General features: G+C 46.8%; 1 pseudogene across 1 annotated transcript; it reads right to left on the bottom strand.

Annotated features, from left to right (window-relative positions):
• Nucleotides 1–9,009: 9,009 nt before the first annotated feature.
• LOC308150019 lies at nt 9,010–13,371 on the bottom strand (annotated as a pseudogene). Its single transcript has 8 exons — nt 13,303–13,371; nt 12,987–13,096; nt 12,605–12,748; nt 12,075–12,125; nt 10,993–11,035; nt 10,108–10,377; nt 9,693–9,956; nt 9,010–9,566 (listed from the first exon to the last, which is right to left on the bottom strand). The product of its transcript is annotated as an uncharacterized misc_RNA (transcript).
• Between the last annotated feature and the right edge of the window lie 1,116 nt (nt 13,372–14,487).

Here is a 14,487-nt window from a genome sequence, read left to right as displayed (position 1 = left end):
ACACACACTTTTTTTCTGTCTGTCTGTCTGTATGACACATGCGTCAGCCCCCTGACCAGGCGAAGGTGGTAAATGAAGAACAGAAAAACAAAACAGGAAACACTACTTAACCCTTTTTTTTCTGTATTATTATTATTATTTTTTGCTGTGCTTCTTCATATCATATCCAGCAGTGCGTACGTACGCATACCTCTCTCCCTGTCCATAGTCTCTTCTCCTAGGTAGCGGTTGCCTTCCTGTTCTCCACCCTTCGACCAGAAGGGGGCGCACTTCTGCATTTCAACCCCTCAAGCGTCTGATTGACACGAGCTCGGCTGGAGATAGCGGTCGCCCCCCCCCCCCCCCCCCGCGGTGCTGCTTACACCGGGCGGGGGGGTATTCCATCAACGTCGCTTAAGGAAAATCCAGGCTTATTTTTTTTTTGAGAGACTTCCAGACCAAATAAGCCTGGATTTTCCTTTAGTGACATTGATGGGATACCCCACCCCACCCCCCCCAGGACGTTGCTTTTAGAGCCATGAGGGGGGGTGCTTGAGGGCAACACTTGGGGAGAAGGGTGGAGGACCGGACCTCAGCCAGCGCGTGGGTCAGAAATCAGTGTTATTAACAACGTGAGACGTGTCACTTCCTGATTCCTCTCTCGGAGCAGGAAGGGAGTTTTATTTGGTTACGAGCTTTAACATCCCTGAGGTAGTTTCACTTTTATTATTATTATTATTATTATTATTATTTGTGTTATTATTATCTGACTGGCTGTTGACAACCAGGCATTCAACTGCAAATATCCCCCCCAGTTCATTTCTTGTATACCTTGACTGACTGTATTTCTAGATGACTGATTTTTTTTGTAAAAGAAAAAATAAAGCATTATTCATTGTAGAGGTGTGTGATGTGACTTTGTCCTGAAGGAAATGTAACTAAATAATTATATATATATATATATATATATATATATATATATATATAGAGAGAGAGAGAGAGAGAGGTTATATAACAGGTATTATATATAGAGGTTCTTATAATGAAGCTTACTGATGCAAACGCATCGGCTTTGTCTGTCTTCACCAGGGGGGTATTCCACGAAGCTCGATAAAGTTCTAAGCCTCGATAAAGTTTTAAGCCTCGATAATGTTAGCGTGTGTTCGGTGCCATCAATGTGGCTCAAATAATTCGCTGCTTGGTTGAGCTCCTTCTGAGTCAGATATAACTAGCCTGGTCGCGACCAGGCTAAAACACAGGCTATAGTGAGACACGCTCAAAAAAGGCTCACAGGCGGAAACTACATCCCGAACGACAGTTCCTCCCTAGGAAATATTAGTTCCCACTTCACACGAGATAGATAGATTAGATAGTTTGACTGTGTGATAGATAGATAATTTGATATTTTGAAAGTGTGATCGATCGATAGATAGTTTGATTGTGTGATAGATAACTTGATATTTTGAAAGTGTGATAGATAGATCGATATATCAATAAAGAAAAGTGTAAAAAAAAAAAAGTAATTGTCTCAACTTGCATTGCCGTCATCACAGCGGTCTGGCTGGCGTAGTGGTTAAGGCTGCGGACTCGAGTTCCAAAGGTTGCGAGTTCGAGACTTGACTAAGTCATGATTTTTTTTTTTTTTTTTACATTTAACCGAAGATTTCATGCAAAGGTTTCAAACACCATTGTAATCGTGTCAGTTCTTGTAAATTAGCCTGCACCATAATTTTATAGCCTACAATACTTTTTTAGATGAGATTTTAGATTAGATTCAGACAACGAAATGCAGTAAAAAGTGCGTCTGAAGAGGGATTCGAACCACTGATATAAAATGACGAATAAATCCTATGGCAGCAGTCAATACCACTAGGCCATTGTGGCGATATGACGGTTTGTAGCCTGCTGCGGATATCACCACAGTAGTAATATTCATTTATTAAAATATGAACATATAACAATAACTGGGGCTAGTATGACCTACGCATTTAATCGGTCAGCAATTTCTTGCCAAACCATTTCCCTCGCCTTGTTAATTGCGGCAGTATTGCACTATTTTACATCTTATTTTTCCGTCTTCATAAAAATCAATAATTCGGAATGCTGCGCAAATGTAGTACCCCTGCAGAGTGGAGTATCTTCATTTCGACAGATCGACACTTCAGGGCTTTTTATGTCTGCGTGCACGCGCCCATATCGAAGATTTGTAAGCCTGTCTTCTGTGAACACTGATGACACAAGGCTGATCCTCGTTCGAGGAATCACCTGAGGCTTGAATTCCAATCTCGAGTTGCCTGAGCGCCGCATTTATTTATATCGCAGCTAAACTGATCGATCCACCTTTAGTGGAATGACCCCCAGGTCTGTCAAAACATTGCCTGCATCACCAACCTTCATTAAAAAAGTCATATTGGGAACGGCGAATCAATAATGAGATATTTAATTGCCTCACAGCGGTTACATTGTGTGCTGGGAGGGCCGACAGAGCAGAAACAAGACGATTCATACTGAAAACCAACTGCGTTTTTAATTTCATAATCGACACAAAAATAATCTACAAAAGAGACCAAATTAAGTAACCAGTTACCATTTAAATGTATTTTTCCCCCGCCCCCCCCTCCTACCCCACAAGCACAACTTCAAAATGCCTCCCCCTGCTCCAGTCACAGAAAAAAACATGGATTCACTATGACATTCTGACAGACCACAGACAACACTCATGGGTTACGTTTTTGAAGAGAATGTCAGCACACACACACACACACACACACACACACACACACACACACACACACACACACACACACACTCTTGAATTCCACCCTTCCGTCCTGGAAGAGATCACTGATCTAACATGAGTCGATTGGTCAAAGTATTTCAGTGGAAGGCCTTGGCTTCGACCAATCCCAAGCGTTAGAGATGAGTGGTTACTTCCTGCGGGAGAGAGGGAGGACTGAGGAGGCGTGTGCTCAGACACGGCCCGATCTCTCTGACCAACGCACCCCACCTAATGCTAGAGAACTCTTCTTTGGCGCCATTCTTGGTGAAGTTGGTCTCACACACTCACACACACACACACGCACAGGGATAATACACAAGAGATGGGCAGATGGATGTCGGAAGAACAGTTTTCTAGAGAGGTATTCAGTAAGGGGGAGGGGGGGGGAGGAGTCAGACATCCATCCAAACACATAAACACAACTCCCACAGACACACACACAACTCCCAGAGACACACACACAACTCCCAGAGACACACACACACAACTCCCACAGACATACACACAACTCCCACAGACACACACACAACTCCCACAGACACACACACAACTCCCAGAGACACACACACAACTCCCACAGACACACACACACAACTCCCAGAGACACACACACAACTCCCACAGACACACACACACACACAACTCCCACAGACACACACACACACACAACTCCCACAGACACACACACAACTCCCAGAGACACACACACAACTCCCAGAGACACACACACACAACTCCCACAGACATACACACAACTCCCACAGACACACACACAACTCCCACAGACACACACACAACTCCCAGAGACACACACACAACTCCCAGAGACACACACACACAACTCCCACAGACATACACACAACTCCCACAGACACACACACAACTCCCACAGACACACACACAACTCCCAGAGACACACACACAACTCCCACAGACACACACACACAACTCCCAGAGACACACACACAACTCCCACAGACACACACACACACACAACTCCCACAGACACACACACAACTCCCACAGACATACACACAACTCCCACAGACACACACACAACTCCCACAGACACACACACACACAACTCCCACAGACACACACACAACTCCCAGAGACACAAACACAACTCCCACAGACACACACACAACTCCCACAGACATACACACAACTCCCACAGACACACACACAACTCCCACAGACACACACACAACTCCCAGAGACACAAACACAACTCCCAGAGACACACACACAACTCCCACAGACACACACACACAACTCCCACAGACACACACACACACAACTCCCACAGACACACACACAACTCCCACAGACACACACACAACTCCCACAAACACACACACACAACTCCCACAGACACACACACACAACTCCCAGAGACACACACACAACTCCCACAGACACACACACAACTCCCACAGACACACACACACAACTCCCACAGACATACACACAACTCCCACAGACATACACACAACTCCCACAGACACACACACACAACTCCCACAGACATACACACAACTCCCACAGACACACACACAACTCCCAGAGACACAAACACAACTCCCAGAGACACACACACAACTCCCACAGACACACACACACAACTCCCACAGACACACACACACACAACTCCCACAGACACACACACAACTCCCACAGACACACACACAACTCCCACAAACACACACACACAACTCCCACAGACACACACACACAACTCCCAGAGACACACACACAACTCCCACAGACACACACACAACTCCCACAGACACACACACAACTCCCACAGACACACACACACAACTCCCACAGACATACACACAACTCCCACAGACATACACACAACTCCCACAGACACACACACACAACTCCCACAGACATACACACAACTCCCACAGACACACACACAACTCCCACAGACATACACACAACTCCCACAGACACACACACAACTCCCACAGACACACACACAACTCCCACAGACACACACACACAACTCCCACAGACACACACACAACTCCCAGAGACACAAACACAACTCCCACAGACACACACACAACTCCCACAGACATACACACAACTCCCAGAGACACACACACAACTCCCACAGACACACACACACACAACTCCCACAGACACACACACAACTCCCAGAGACACACACACAACTCCCACAGACACACACACAACTCCCACAGACATACACACAACTCCCACAGACACACACACAACTCCCACAGACACACACACACACAACTCCCACAGACACACACACAACTCCCAGAGACACACACACAACTCCCACAAACACACACACAACTCCCACAACTCCCAGAGACACACACACAACTCCCACAAACACACACACAACTCCCAGAGACACACACACAACTCCCACAGACACACACACAACTCCCACAGACACACACACAACTCCCAGACACACACACAACTCCCAGAGACACACACACAACTCCCAGACACACACACACACACACACACACACACACACACACCTCCCAGAAGACACGCTGACAGCTGAGTAGAGGGCGAAACAAAGCCAAGCCACAACTTGTACTTTTGCATTGAGTTCAGTAAACTTACAAACTAAGGCGTTGTTGTTGTCGTTATATTATATTAAGTTGAGTGTTTTTGAGTTTGATAAGCACACAAAAAAAGGAAAAGTGAATTTCCAAGAAAAAAAAAGAGAAAAATTTTCAAGTAGGCCACAATCTCCCATCTCTCCCCTCTCTCAGGTCTGCTCTCTGGGAAGAAGAGGCGCTCGCTTTACATTTCAAGTCTTTATCCAGAAAGGTCCAGTGTGATTTCTAACAGCACCAAAGACACTGAGCTAGAGAGGGGGACACACACATACACACGCAGCTGCGTGCACACACACACAGAGAGAAGGGGATATGTTTTCTCACATACGCGCACACACACATTCACACTGACCTGAAAAGAAAATACAGTATATTATATATATATATATGTTTATAATTTTAAATAATAATTTAATTTAATAATTTAATAATTTTGCCATTTAGCAGACGCTTTTATCCAAAGCGACTTACAATTACGAATTACAGGGACATTCCCCCTGGAGTAACTGAGGGCTAAGTGCCTTACCCAAGGGCACACTAGTAGTGGTGTGGCTTCAGGCGGGATTTGAACTCACAACCTTCCGATCACAAGTCCAACTCACTATCCACTAGACCACCACTACCCCTTTATGTATGTACATACACACACATTCAATCAATAAAATCTTAACACGCTCTCTCTCTCTCACTTCTAAACTTTTTTTTCTTACAAATAATTTATCAATATTAGCTACTACCTTTAACAGTCATTTGTGGGAGCAGAGGTGACGTTGAGACAGTAGAGCTCTATATGGACACACCGTCCCCCCGGCGGGGACACAAAGCAACTACCGCCTCAGACAGAGAGAGGGAGGCGTCATCATCGTCATCATCATCAAGGACCCCAATTGAAATAAGCCAGTGGCTTTCTTGGGTTTTTATCCTGTTAGTTGACCTTGTATGTAATATGTACTTTCATGTACCTACTTCTGCAAATCTTCTAATAAAGTTTTTAATCAATCAATCAATCATAAATAAATAAAAGACAAAAATAATTCATATCTAAATCTGCGATAAAGGGAGAGAACAGAAACGAGTCAAATTATTTAACTTATTGACTTAAATAGAAATTATATTACGTAGCTTACTCGCTCGCCCGCTCGCTCGCCGTCTCCCTCTCTCTCGTTCCACAGTGATAAAGGTCTGTCATGTAAACATGTTGACAAAAACATTAAATAAAAACAGGAAACGGTTTCATCATTCACCCCCCAAACTACTTCCTGTCTACACCCGGTCATTAAAAAATATAATTAAATTAAATCATCATCATCATCATCCTCGTCGTTGTCGTCATCGTATGGGTAATCGAGTCTTCAATTTAGGTCCGTGTGACGGGGAGGTACAGTAGTAGCACAGTGGGCAGATCTACAGTGTGACATCCAGGGGTGAAGCTGAATGTTCCATTGATTTACAATTAATTCAACATGGCGGCCTCCACGAAGACACCCGCTCATTTTAAGGCCAGGAAAATGCTTTTGTGCATTGCATTATACGCAAATTAATACAAATATCATGTTTGATTGCTGCCGGATCTGTTTGTCTTGTTTTCACCACTGGATGTCGCGGAGGGTCACGCATTGTCCCTTTAATGTATTATATGTTGTATTAATGTATTAGGTGTTTGTCTGTTGATTATATGTGGACCCCAGGAAGATTAGCAAACTGCTACGGCATAAGCTAATGGGGATCCTTTTAAATAAACAAATAAACAGGATTCACGTGGATGACCTATTTTGAAGTAAAAACAGCTAATTTAGCAGAAAAGTGACAAGTTTACACCCCTGCAGGCAAGTAAAGTCAAGTATGTAGCCTTGAGAATCGATGGTTCTGGAGTCTATCGGCCCACAGGCGAAATCTCCTGTTTCCGTAGCGTACATGATGTACAAGTACACCCCCCTGAACATGTCTCTGGTATGTCACACGCCACACGGGGGCACGGTTCAGATCACAGACCACTTAGACATGCTGCTATTTCCAGACCTGGGTCAAACACGTACACGTCAAATACTTACAAGGCCCGGGTTTCACAGAGCAGACTTGAGCCTAGTCCTAGACTACAAACATCTTCCATGGAGGTTTTACACTGACAGTGTGATCTAGTCCAGGACCAGGCCTCGTCTGTGAAGCCGGTCCATAAAGTATTTGAGGTATGCTCGGAGTTAGCTAGCTCTTCTGAGACCATTCCATCGTTCTCGTTGTTTCTTACTTTGTTACTGATTTATTGCCCTGCGATCAACTTGTCAGTCAATTGTTGGACTTTGGTATTTTTTGCTCTAGGTCAGTCATATTCGGTGCTCCTGGAGCAATTAGGGGGTTAAGTGCCTTTGCTCAAGGGCACATGCAAGCTCCTTCCGATTGCTAGCCGGCCTCTCTAACCTCTAGTATACCGCCGCCCACATTGTACCAGGCAAACTAAATCAAGTGCAGCTCAAGTATTTGACCTGTATTTGACCCAGCAACAGAATTTCACACAAATTCAAAACATGCAAGTTATCAGTAATACTGAAGTGAGCAGACCAGTTTGGGGCAGAACAGACACCACAGACAGACAGACACCACAGACAGACACCACAGACAGACACCACAGACAGACACCACAGACACCACAGACAGACAGACACCACAGACAGACACCACAGACAGACACCACAGACAGACACCACAGACACACAGTGTATGAGAGAGAAACAGCAGCACAGTGACCTACGACGAGACAGATGGAGTGAGAGACGGAGGAGGAGAAAGGGGGGATGGGGGGGAGGAGTGCAGTTTACCTGAGAAAGCAAGCTGTAAGTGAGTAGGTAGAGCAGCCTGCGACCCTGACTGGAGACTCTTATACAGATCTGAGGAGAGATGGAGGGATGACAGGAGGGGGAGAGAGAGAGAACTTATCAAAAAAGCACCATAAACTCCTAACAGAATGGCTTAGAGAGGACAAAAAACCTGCTCTTTGATGATTTGATAATGTTTCTAATGATCTGAACTGTGTGTGGCTAAGTGTGTGTCTGGTCACCAAAGTGTGTGTGTGTGTGTGTGTGTGTGTGTGTGTAGGTCCCAGGGCCACCTGACCTATGAGATCACTCTGAGCGAGGGTGTATCCTGAGTTGGCCAGGAGGGGAGGGGGGGGGGAGAGAGGGAGGAGGGAAGGTGAGAGACGGTTAGAGAGAGAGGGGGGGGGGGGGGTTAGAGAGGAGGGAAGGGGGAGAGAGAGGGTTGGAGAGGAGGGAGGGAAGGTGAGAGAGGGTTGGAGAGAGAGAGGGTGGGAGAGAGGGTTGGAGAGGAGGGAAGGGGGGAGAGAGGGAAGGGGGGGAGAGAGGGTTAGAGAGAGAGGGAGGGTTAGAGAGGAGGGAAGGGGAGAAAGAAGAGAGGGATCAGAATCACATTCATCAACACATTGTTTAAAAAAAGAACTAATGTTAAAAACCCATCTTAGCCAGTTCAACCCAACAGCTCCTCTACTGTTTCCACACTCTGTCATGTCCTTGGCTTTCTGCTCAGTTTTCCATCCCGTTGGTGGTATGAAGTATGAAGTAAAATCTGTCTGGTTTTTTACATCCCCCAAAAAATAGTTGCTGTTGGCGCGGCCCTTCAAAGAACACCTGTGATTGGTCGACTCACCTGGGACAGGTGGGAGGTGGCCAGGGTGGTTGCCATGGTTGCCGCAGGCGCCCGACTGCCTACAGACGACTTGGCCCCCTGGCCGGCTCCGCCCACCGACCTCTGCCTCTGGCCGTGACTGGACGACACGGAGGAGGGGGAGGGGCTGTTGACGGGGGACATGCTGAGGATGGTGGCGTTGGCCCCGCCGCCGATGGACAAGGCTGTCGCCCCCTTCTGGGCCCCGGCGAAGCCGTACGCGCCCTGGCCCCCGGCCTTGACCCCGCCCTGGACGCTGAAGGGGGGCCGGAAGCCCACGGAGGTCTTGGGGGAGTACTGGTGCACGCTGAAGATCATCTGGGGGAGGGAGGAGAGGGGGAGGAGGAGGGGGATGGGGAGGGGGCCGGCAGGGGGATGGGGGCCGGGGGCCGCGGCGTGAGCTTGATGATGGGGGAGTGGTTGCTGTGGGAGGACTTGGTGAGGGTGGCCTGCATGGGGGTGATGAAGTTGGACTGGTGGTGGTGGTGGGGGTGGGGGTGGGGCTTGGCCTGGGGGTAGGGGGAGGGGGGGGTCAGGGTCATCGCTCCTCCGTTGCTGGCTTTGGCCCCGCCCCTCCCGTGTCCGGACGCCATCGTCCCCCCCGCCCCCGGCTTGATGCCCCCCGCCCCCCCCACCCCCAGGGACCCGAAGGCCTTCTGGTGGGGGGGCAGGAGGGGCGACGCAGTGGGAGGGGGGCACGGCTTGGGCGGGGAGGGGGAGGGCGGGGGGTGGAGCTTGTTGTTCCCTCCCCCGACCTGCCTGTGAGCGGCTGGCGCCATGGCGACGTGTCTCTGGGCGGCCTGCCCCGCTGACCCCGCCCCTTTGAGCATCCCGTATGCGTCTCCGCCTCCCCGCTGCTGCGACACCCCCGCCGACAACGCCATCTGGGCGGAGCCTGACTGCATGCGGGCCAGAGAGGAGGAAGAGGAGGAGGAGGAGGTAGATAGAGTGGTCAGGTGGGCCATGGAGGAGGAAGTGGTCATAGGGGCGGCCTCCATCTTGGAGAGGGAATGTGACCGCCGCGGCGGAGGAGGAGGAGGAGGAGGCGGCCAGGGGGGAGGGGGTGGGGATCTGGATGGGCAGGAGGCTGTCCACGGAGGGAAGGCCCCTGGCGGCGTTGCTGAGGAGGGCGAGGGCGTGGGAGATGGAGTCCAGCGAGGGCGCCATCAGGTCCTCGTCCAGCGAGTCAGAGAGGCAGATGGGCTCGGAGGGGGAGGGGCAGAGGAGGGGCCGTTGGTGGGGGGCGGAGGAGGAGGAGTGGGGGAGGGCCGGCGTCATGGCGGTGGGGAGGGGCGGCCGCTGGACCCAACCTGGACCCTCCTGGAGGACGGGGAGAAGAGACACGTTAACACTGGCCAGGAACCAATCAACCAATCAACACATTGTCATCAGGGTTACACAGATGGGTGGAAAATACATAGATGGGTGGATAGATGGATGGATGGGTAGATGGATGGAAGGCTGGATGGGGAGATGGATGGATGGATGGATGGGTGAGTGGATGAATGGATGGATGGGTGGATGGATGAATGGATGGATGGGTGGATGGATGAGTGGATGAATGGATGGATGGGTGAGTGGATGAATGGATGGATGGATGGATGGATGAGTGGATGGATGAGTGGATGAATGGGTGAGTGGATGAATGGATGGATGGGTGGATGGATGAGTGGATGAATGGATGGATGGGTGAGTGGATGAATGGATGGATGGATGGATGGATGAGTGGATGGATGAGTGGATGAATGGGTGGATGGGTGGATGGATGGATGGAGTGGATGGATGAGTGGATGAATGGATGGATGGATGAGTGGATGAATGGATGGATGGGTGAGTGGATGAATGGATGGGTGGATGGATGGATGGATGGATGGATGAGTGGATGGATGAGTGGATGAATGGACATGGGATGGATGGATGAAGCTGAGGCGTTACCTTGGCCTTTGCCCTGGGTGTGGGGACCATTCGTTTCTTGGCTCTGGACCAAGAGAAACAAGAATTCAGTAACATTCTGACATACGTAACTTAACTACTGTAATAACTAATACAACCTGTTAACTATTATAACAGTTAATACAACATGTTAACTATTATAACAGTTAATACAACCTGTTATAGTAGTTAACATGTTGTATTAACTGTTATAATAGTTAACAGGTTGTATTAACTGTTATAATAGTTAACATGTTGTATTAACTGTTATAATAGTTAACAGGTTGTATTAACTGTTATAATAGTTAACATGTTGTATTAACTGTTATAATAGTTAACATGTTGTATTAACTGTTATAATAGTTAACAGGTTGTATTAACTGTTATAATAGTTAACATGTTGTATTAACTGTTATAATAGTTAACATGTTGTATTAACTTATAATAGTTAACATGTTGGATTAACTGTTATAATAGTTAACATGTTGTATTAACTGTTATAATAGTTAACAGGTTGTATTAACTTATAATAGTTAACATGTTGTATTACCTGTTATAATAGTTAACATGTTGTATTAACTGTTATAATAGTTAACATGTTGTATTAACTGTTATAATAGTTAACATGTTGTATTAACTGTTATAATAGTTAACATGTTGTATTAACTGTTATAATAGTTAACAGGTTGTATTAACTGTTATAATAGTTAACATGTTGGATTAACTGTTATAATAGTTAACATGTTGTATTAACTTATAATAGTTAACATGTTGTATTACCTGTTATAATAGTTAACATGTTGTATTAACTGTTATAATAGTTAACATGTTGTATTAACTGTTATAATAGTTAACATGTTGTATTAACTGTTATAATAGTTAACATGTTGTATTAACTGTTATAATAGTTAACGGGTTGTATTAACTGTTATAATAGTTAACATGTTGGATTAACTGTTATAATAGTTAACATGTTGTATTAACTGTTATAATAGTTAACATGTTGGATTAACTGTTATAATAGTTAACATGTTGGATTAACTGTTATAATAGTTAACATGTTGTAGGAGAATGAGAGGACTTACAAGTTGCCAGTGAGGTGACTGTGTACAGAACGACTCTCCTTAAACAGCATCCTGACAAAAGACACACACACACACACACACACACACACACACACACACACACGCACACACGCACACACACACACACACACACTTGTTATACATACATAACATACATAAAAGATGATAAGGTAAAGATCATCTGAGTATAAATCAGCCCACACACACACACACACCCAGGCACACCCAAACACCCATGGACACACACACCCAATGACACACACACACCCAATGACACACACACACACACCCAGGCACACCCATGGACACACACACACCCAATGACACATACACACACACACACACACACACACACACACACACACACCCAATGACACACGCACACCCAATGACACATACATACACACAGGCACTCACACACACACAGGCACTCACACACACCGAAGGACACACACACACCCACCCCCCCCCCACCGCCACCACTAACCACCCTGCGTGTTGCGTGTTAGGCGGTTGCCATGGAGACCTACCTGGCCTGCATCCAGCCCTTGGGCCACAGAGGCTTGACCTCGTTCTCCATGAAGGCCTTCAGGTAGTCCTCCAGCGCCAGGCCCGGCTGGGCCTCCAGCTCATAGCAGCTCAGCTTCACCCTGACCAGGGTGCACAGCAGGGTCCTACACACACACACACACACACACACGTCATATACACACACACAGACACACACACACACGTCATATAGACGCACACAGTAGTGTTAGTGTATGTTACCTGAGAGTGTATCTGTAGTGTGTGTGTGTGTGTGTGTGTGTGTGTGTGTGTGTGTGTGAGTGAGTGAGTGAGTGAGTGTGTGTGTGAGTGTGTGTGTGTGTGTGTGTGTGTGTGTGTGTGGAGGCCTGGCCTCTCTCTTACTTGGCGGCGGCCTTGGCCACGCAGTCCAGGCTGTACCTCTGGACCTGCTCCGGCATCACGCTGCACACCGCCAGCTTCAGCTTCAACAGAGGAGTACGCAGACGGTCGTCCTGGGCGGGGGAGGGGGAGGGGGGAGGGGGGGGGGGGGGGGGGAGAGGGAGCAGAGTGTGAGAGAAAAGAGACAGACAGCGAGGGAGATACAGAGAGAGAAAGAGAGAGGGGTAGGGAGGGGTAGAGACAGAGAGATATATATATTATAAATTATAATAGATTTGATTTAAAAAACGCCTTTCTCAAACTCAAGAGGGCATTGTACAGAAAACAAAGAGAAGCAGAACAACAACAGCGGGTTGTTGCTCTCTCGGAGGTTTGGCTTGTTGCCCATGGCGACTATTGGATGTCCTGACAGATCCACTGCATCAACTTCTAGCTGATTTCGCCTCATTTGCCTGATTGATTAGACAGCAGTGGCGGCTGGCCGATAGAAGGCGCTGGGGCCATTGATCAGACAGATATTAAACATGTTTATGTTATTGTAGATGTCGATGGGCAGCTTTCCAAGGGTGCATGGATTTACTGTAGAATAGCCTGTGTGGAACTAGCCAGCAACTTTTGATGGACTACAAAAGGCCGAAAGCATTGTTTGTCTAACATGCAGGGGAATTGGCCCTTCTCAGATGTATTATTAGACTCTAGAGTCTATATAGTATAGTATTAGCATCGTATGTTGCAACCTACAGGTCAAGTTGATTCATAATCAATAGATGTCACAATCACATTACAAACCTACATTGCATTTCAAGTATAGTCAGGTAGTGCAGAATGTTGTGCAGGTTGCAATTAGATGATTAAGCCATATTAAATTAAGATTATTAATTAAATTAAGATTATATAATGATTAAAGCACTTTGAGCTGCAACGTTTGCAGAAAAAGCGCTATACAAATAAAGTTGTTAATATTATCACACAAGAGGGAGTGCTGTTATACTGAATATCAGCATGGCTGTGATTCGGTTGTGGGTACGAGGCCGCAGGTACTAAAAACTACGACTTAACCCAGTTGACCATAACAATATCATAAAACATCACACAACCCAGCATGCATTTCCAACACTAAAAGACGGTAGCCAGAACAATATAGCCATGTAGTTTGCTAGCAATGGTCTATTAGCTAGGCTTGCTCTGAGCCTTTTTTACTAGAGGAAAAACCTGGGGCCCTTCTCTGGAGTGAGTGAACTATAGGCTTCAGTTCAGCAACTACTGTCGGCCTGCTCCTATCAACCTCTCACACTGCAAAAACTGTGATTCCAGAGATTCAACAATTAAAGCCTACAGACGAATAACCATGTCACATTTACAGTTGTGTTACTGTTTTGTAATCTCAGTGTCTTCTGACTTTTACAGCAGAAGAAGGTTAAATGCATAGCACTACATAGAAGACATTGTGTACTTACAAGTGATGTATATCATTCACACAAAATATTATTAGGATGATCTGTAC

The sequence above is a fragment of the Nansenia antarctica genome (genome assembly GCF_963989245.1).
Source record: "Nansenia antarctica genome assembly, chromosome: 2".
NCBI classification, from domain to species: domain Eukaryota; kingdom Metazoa; phylum Chordata; class Actinopteri; order Argentiniformes; family Microstomatidae; genus Nansenia; species Nansenia antarctica.
The sequence above is the reverse complement of the archived record's forward strand: the minus strand, read 5'-3'. Positions and strand labels throughout refer to the sequence as shown.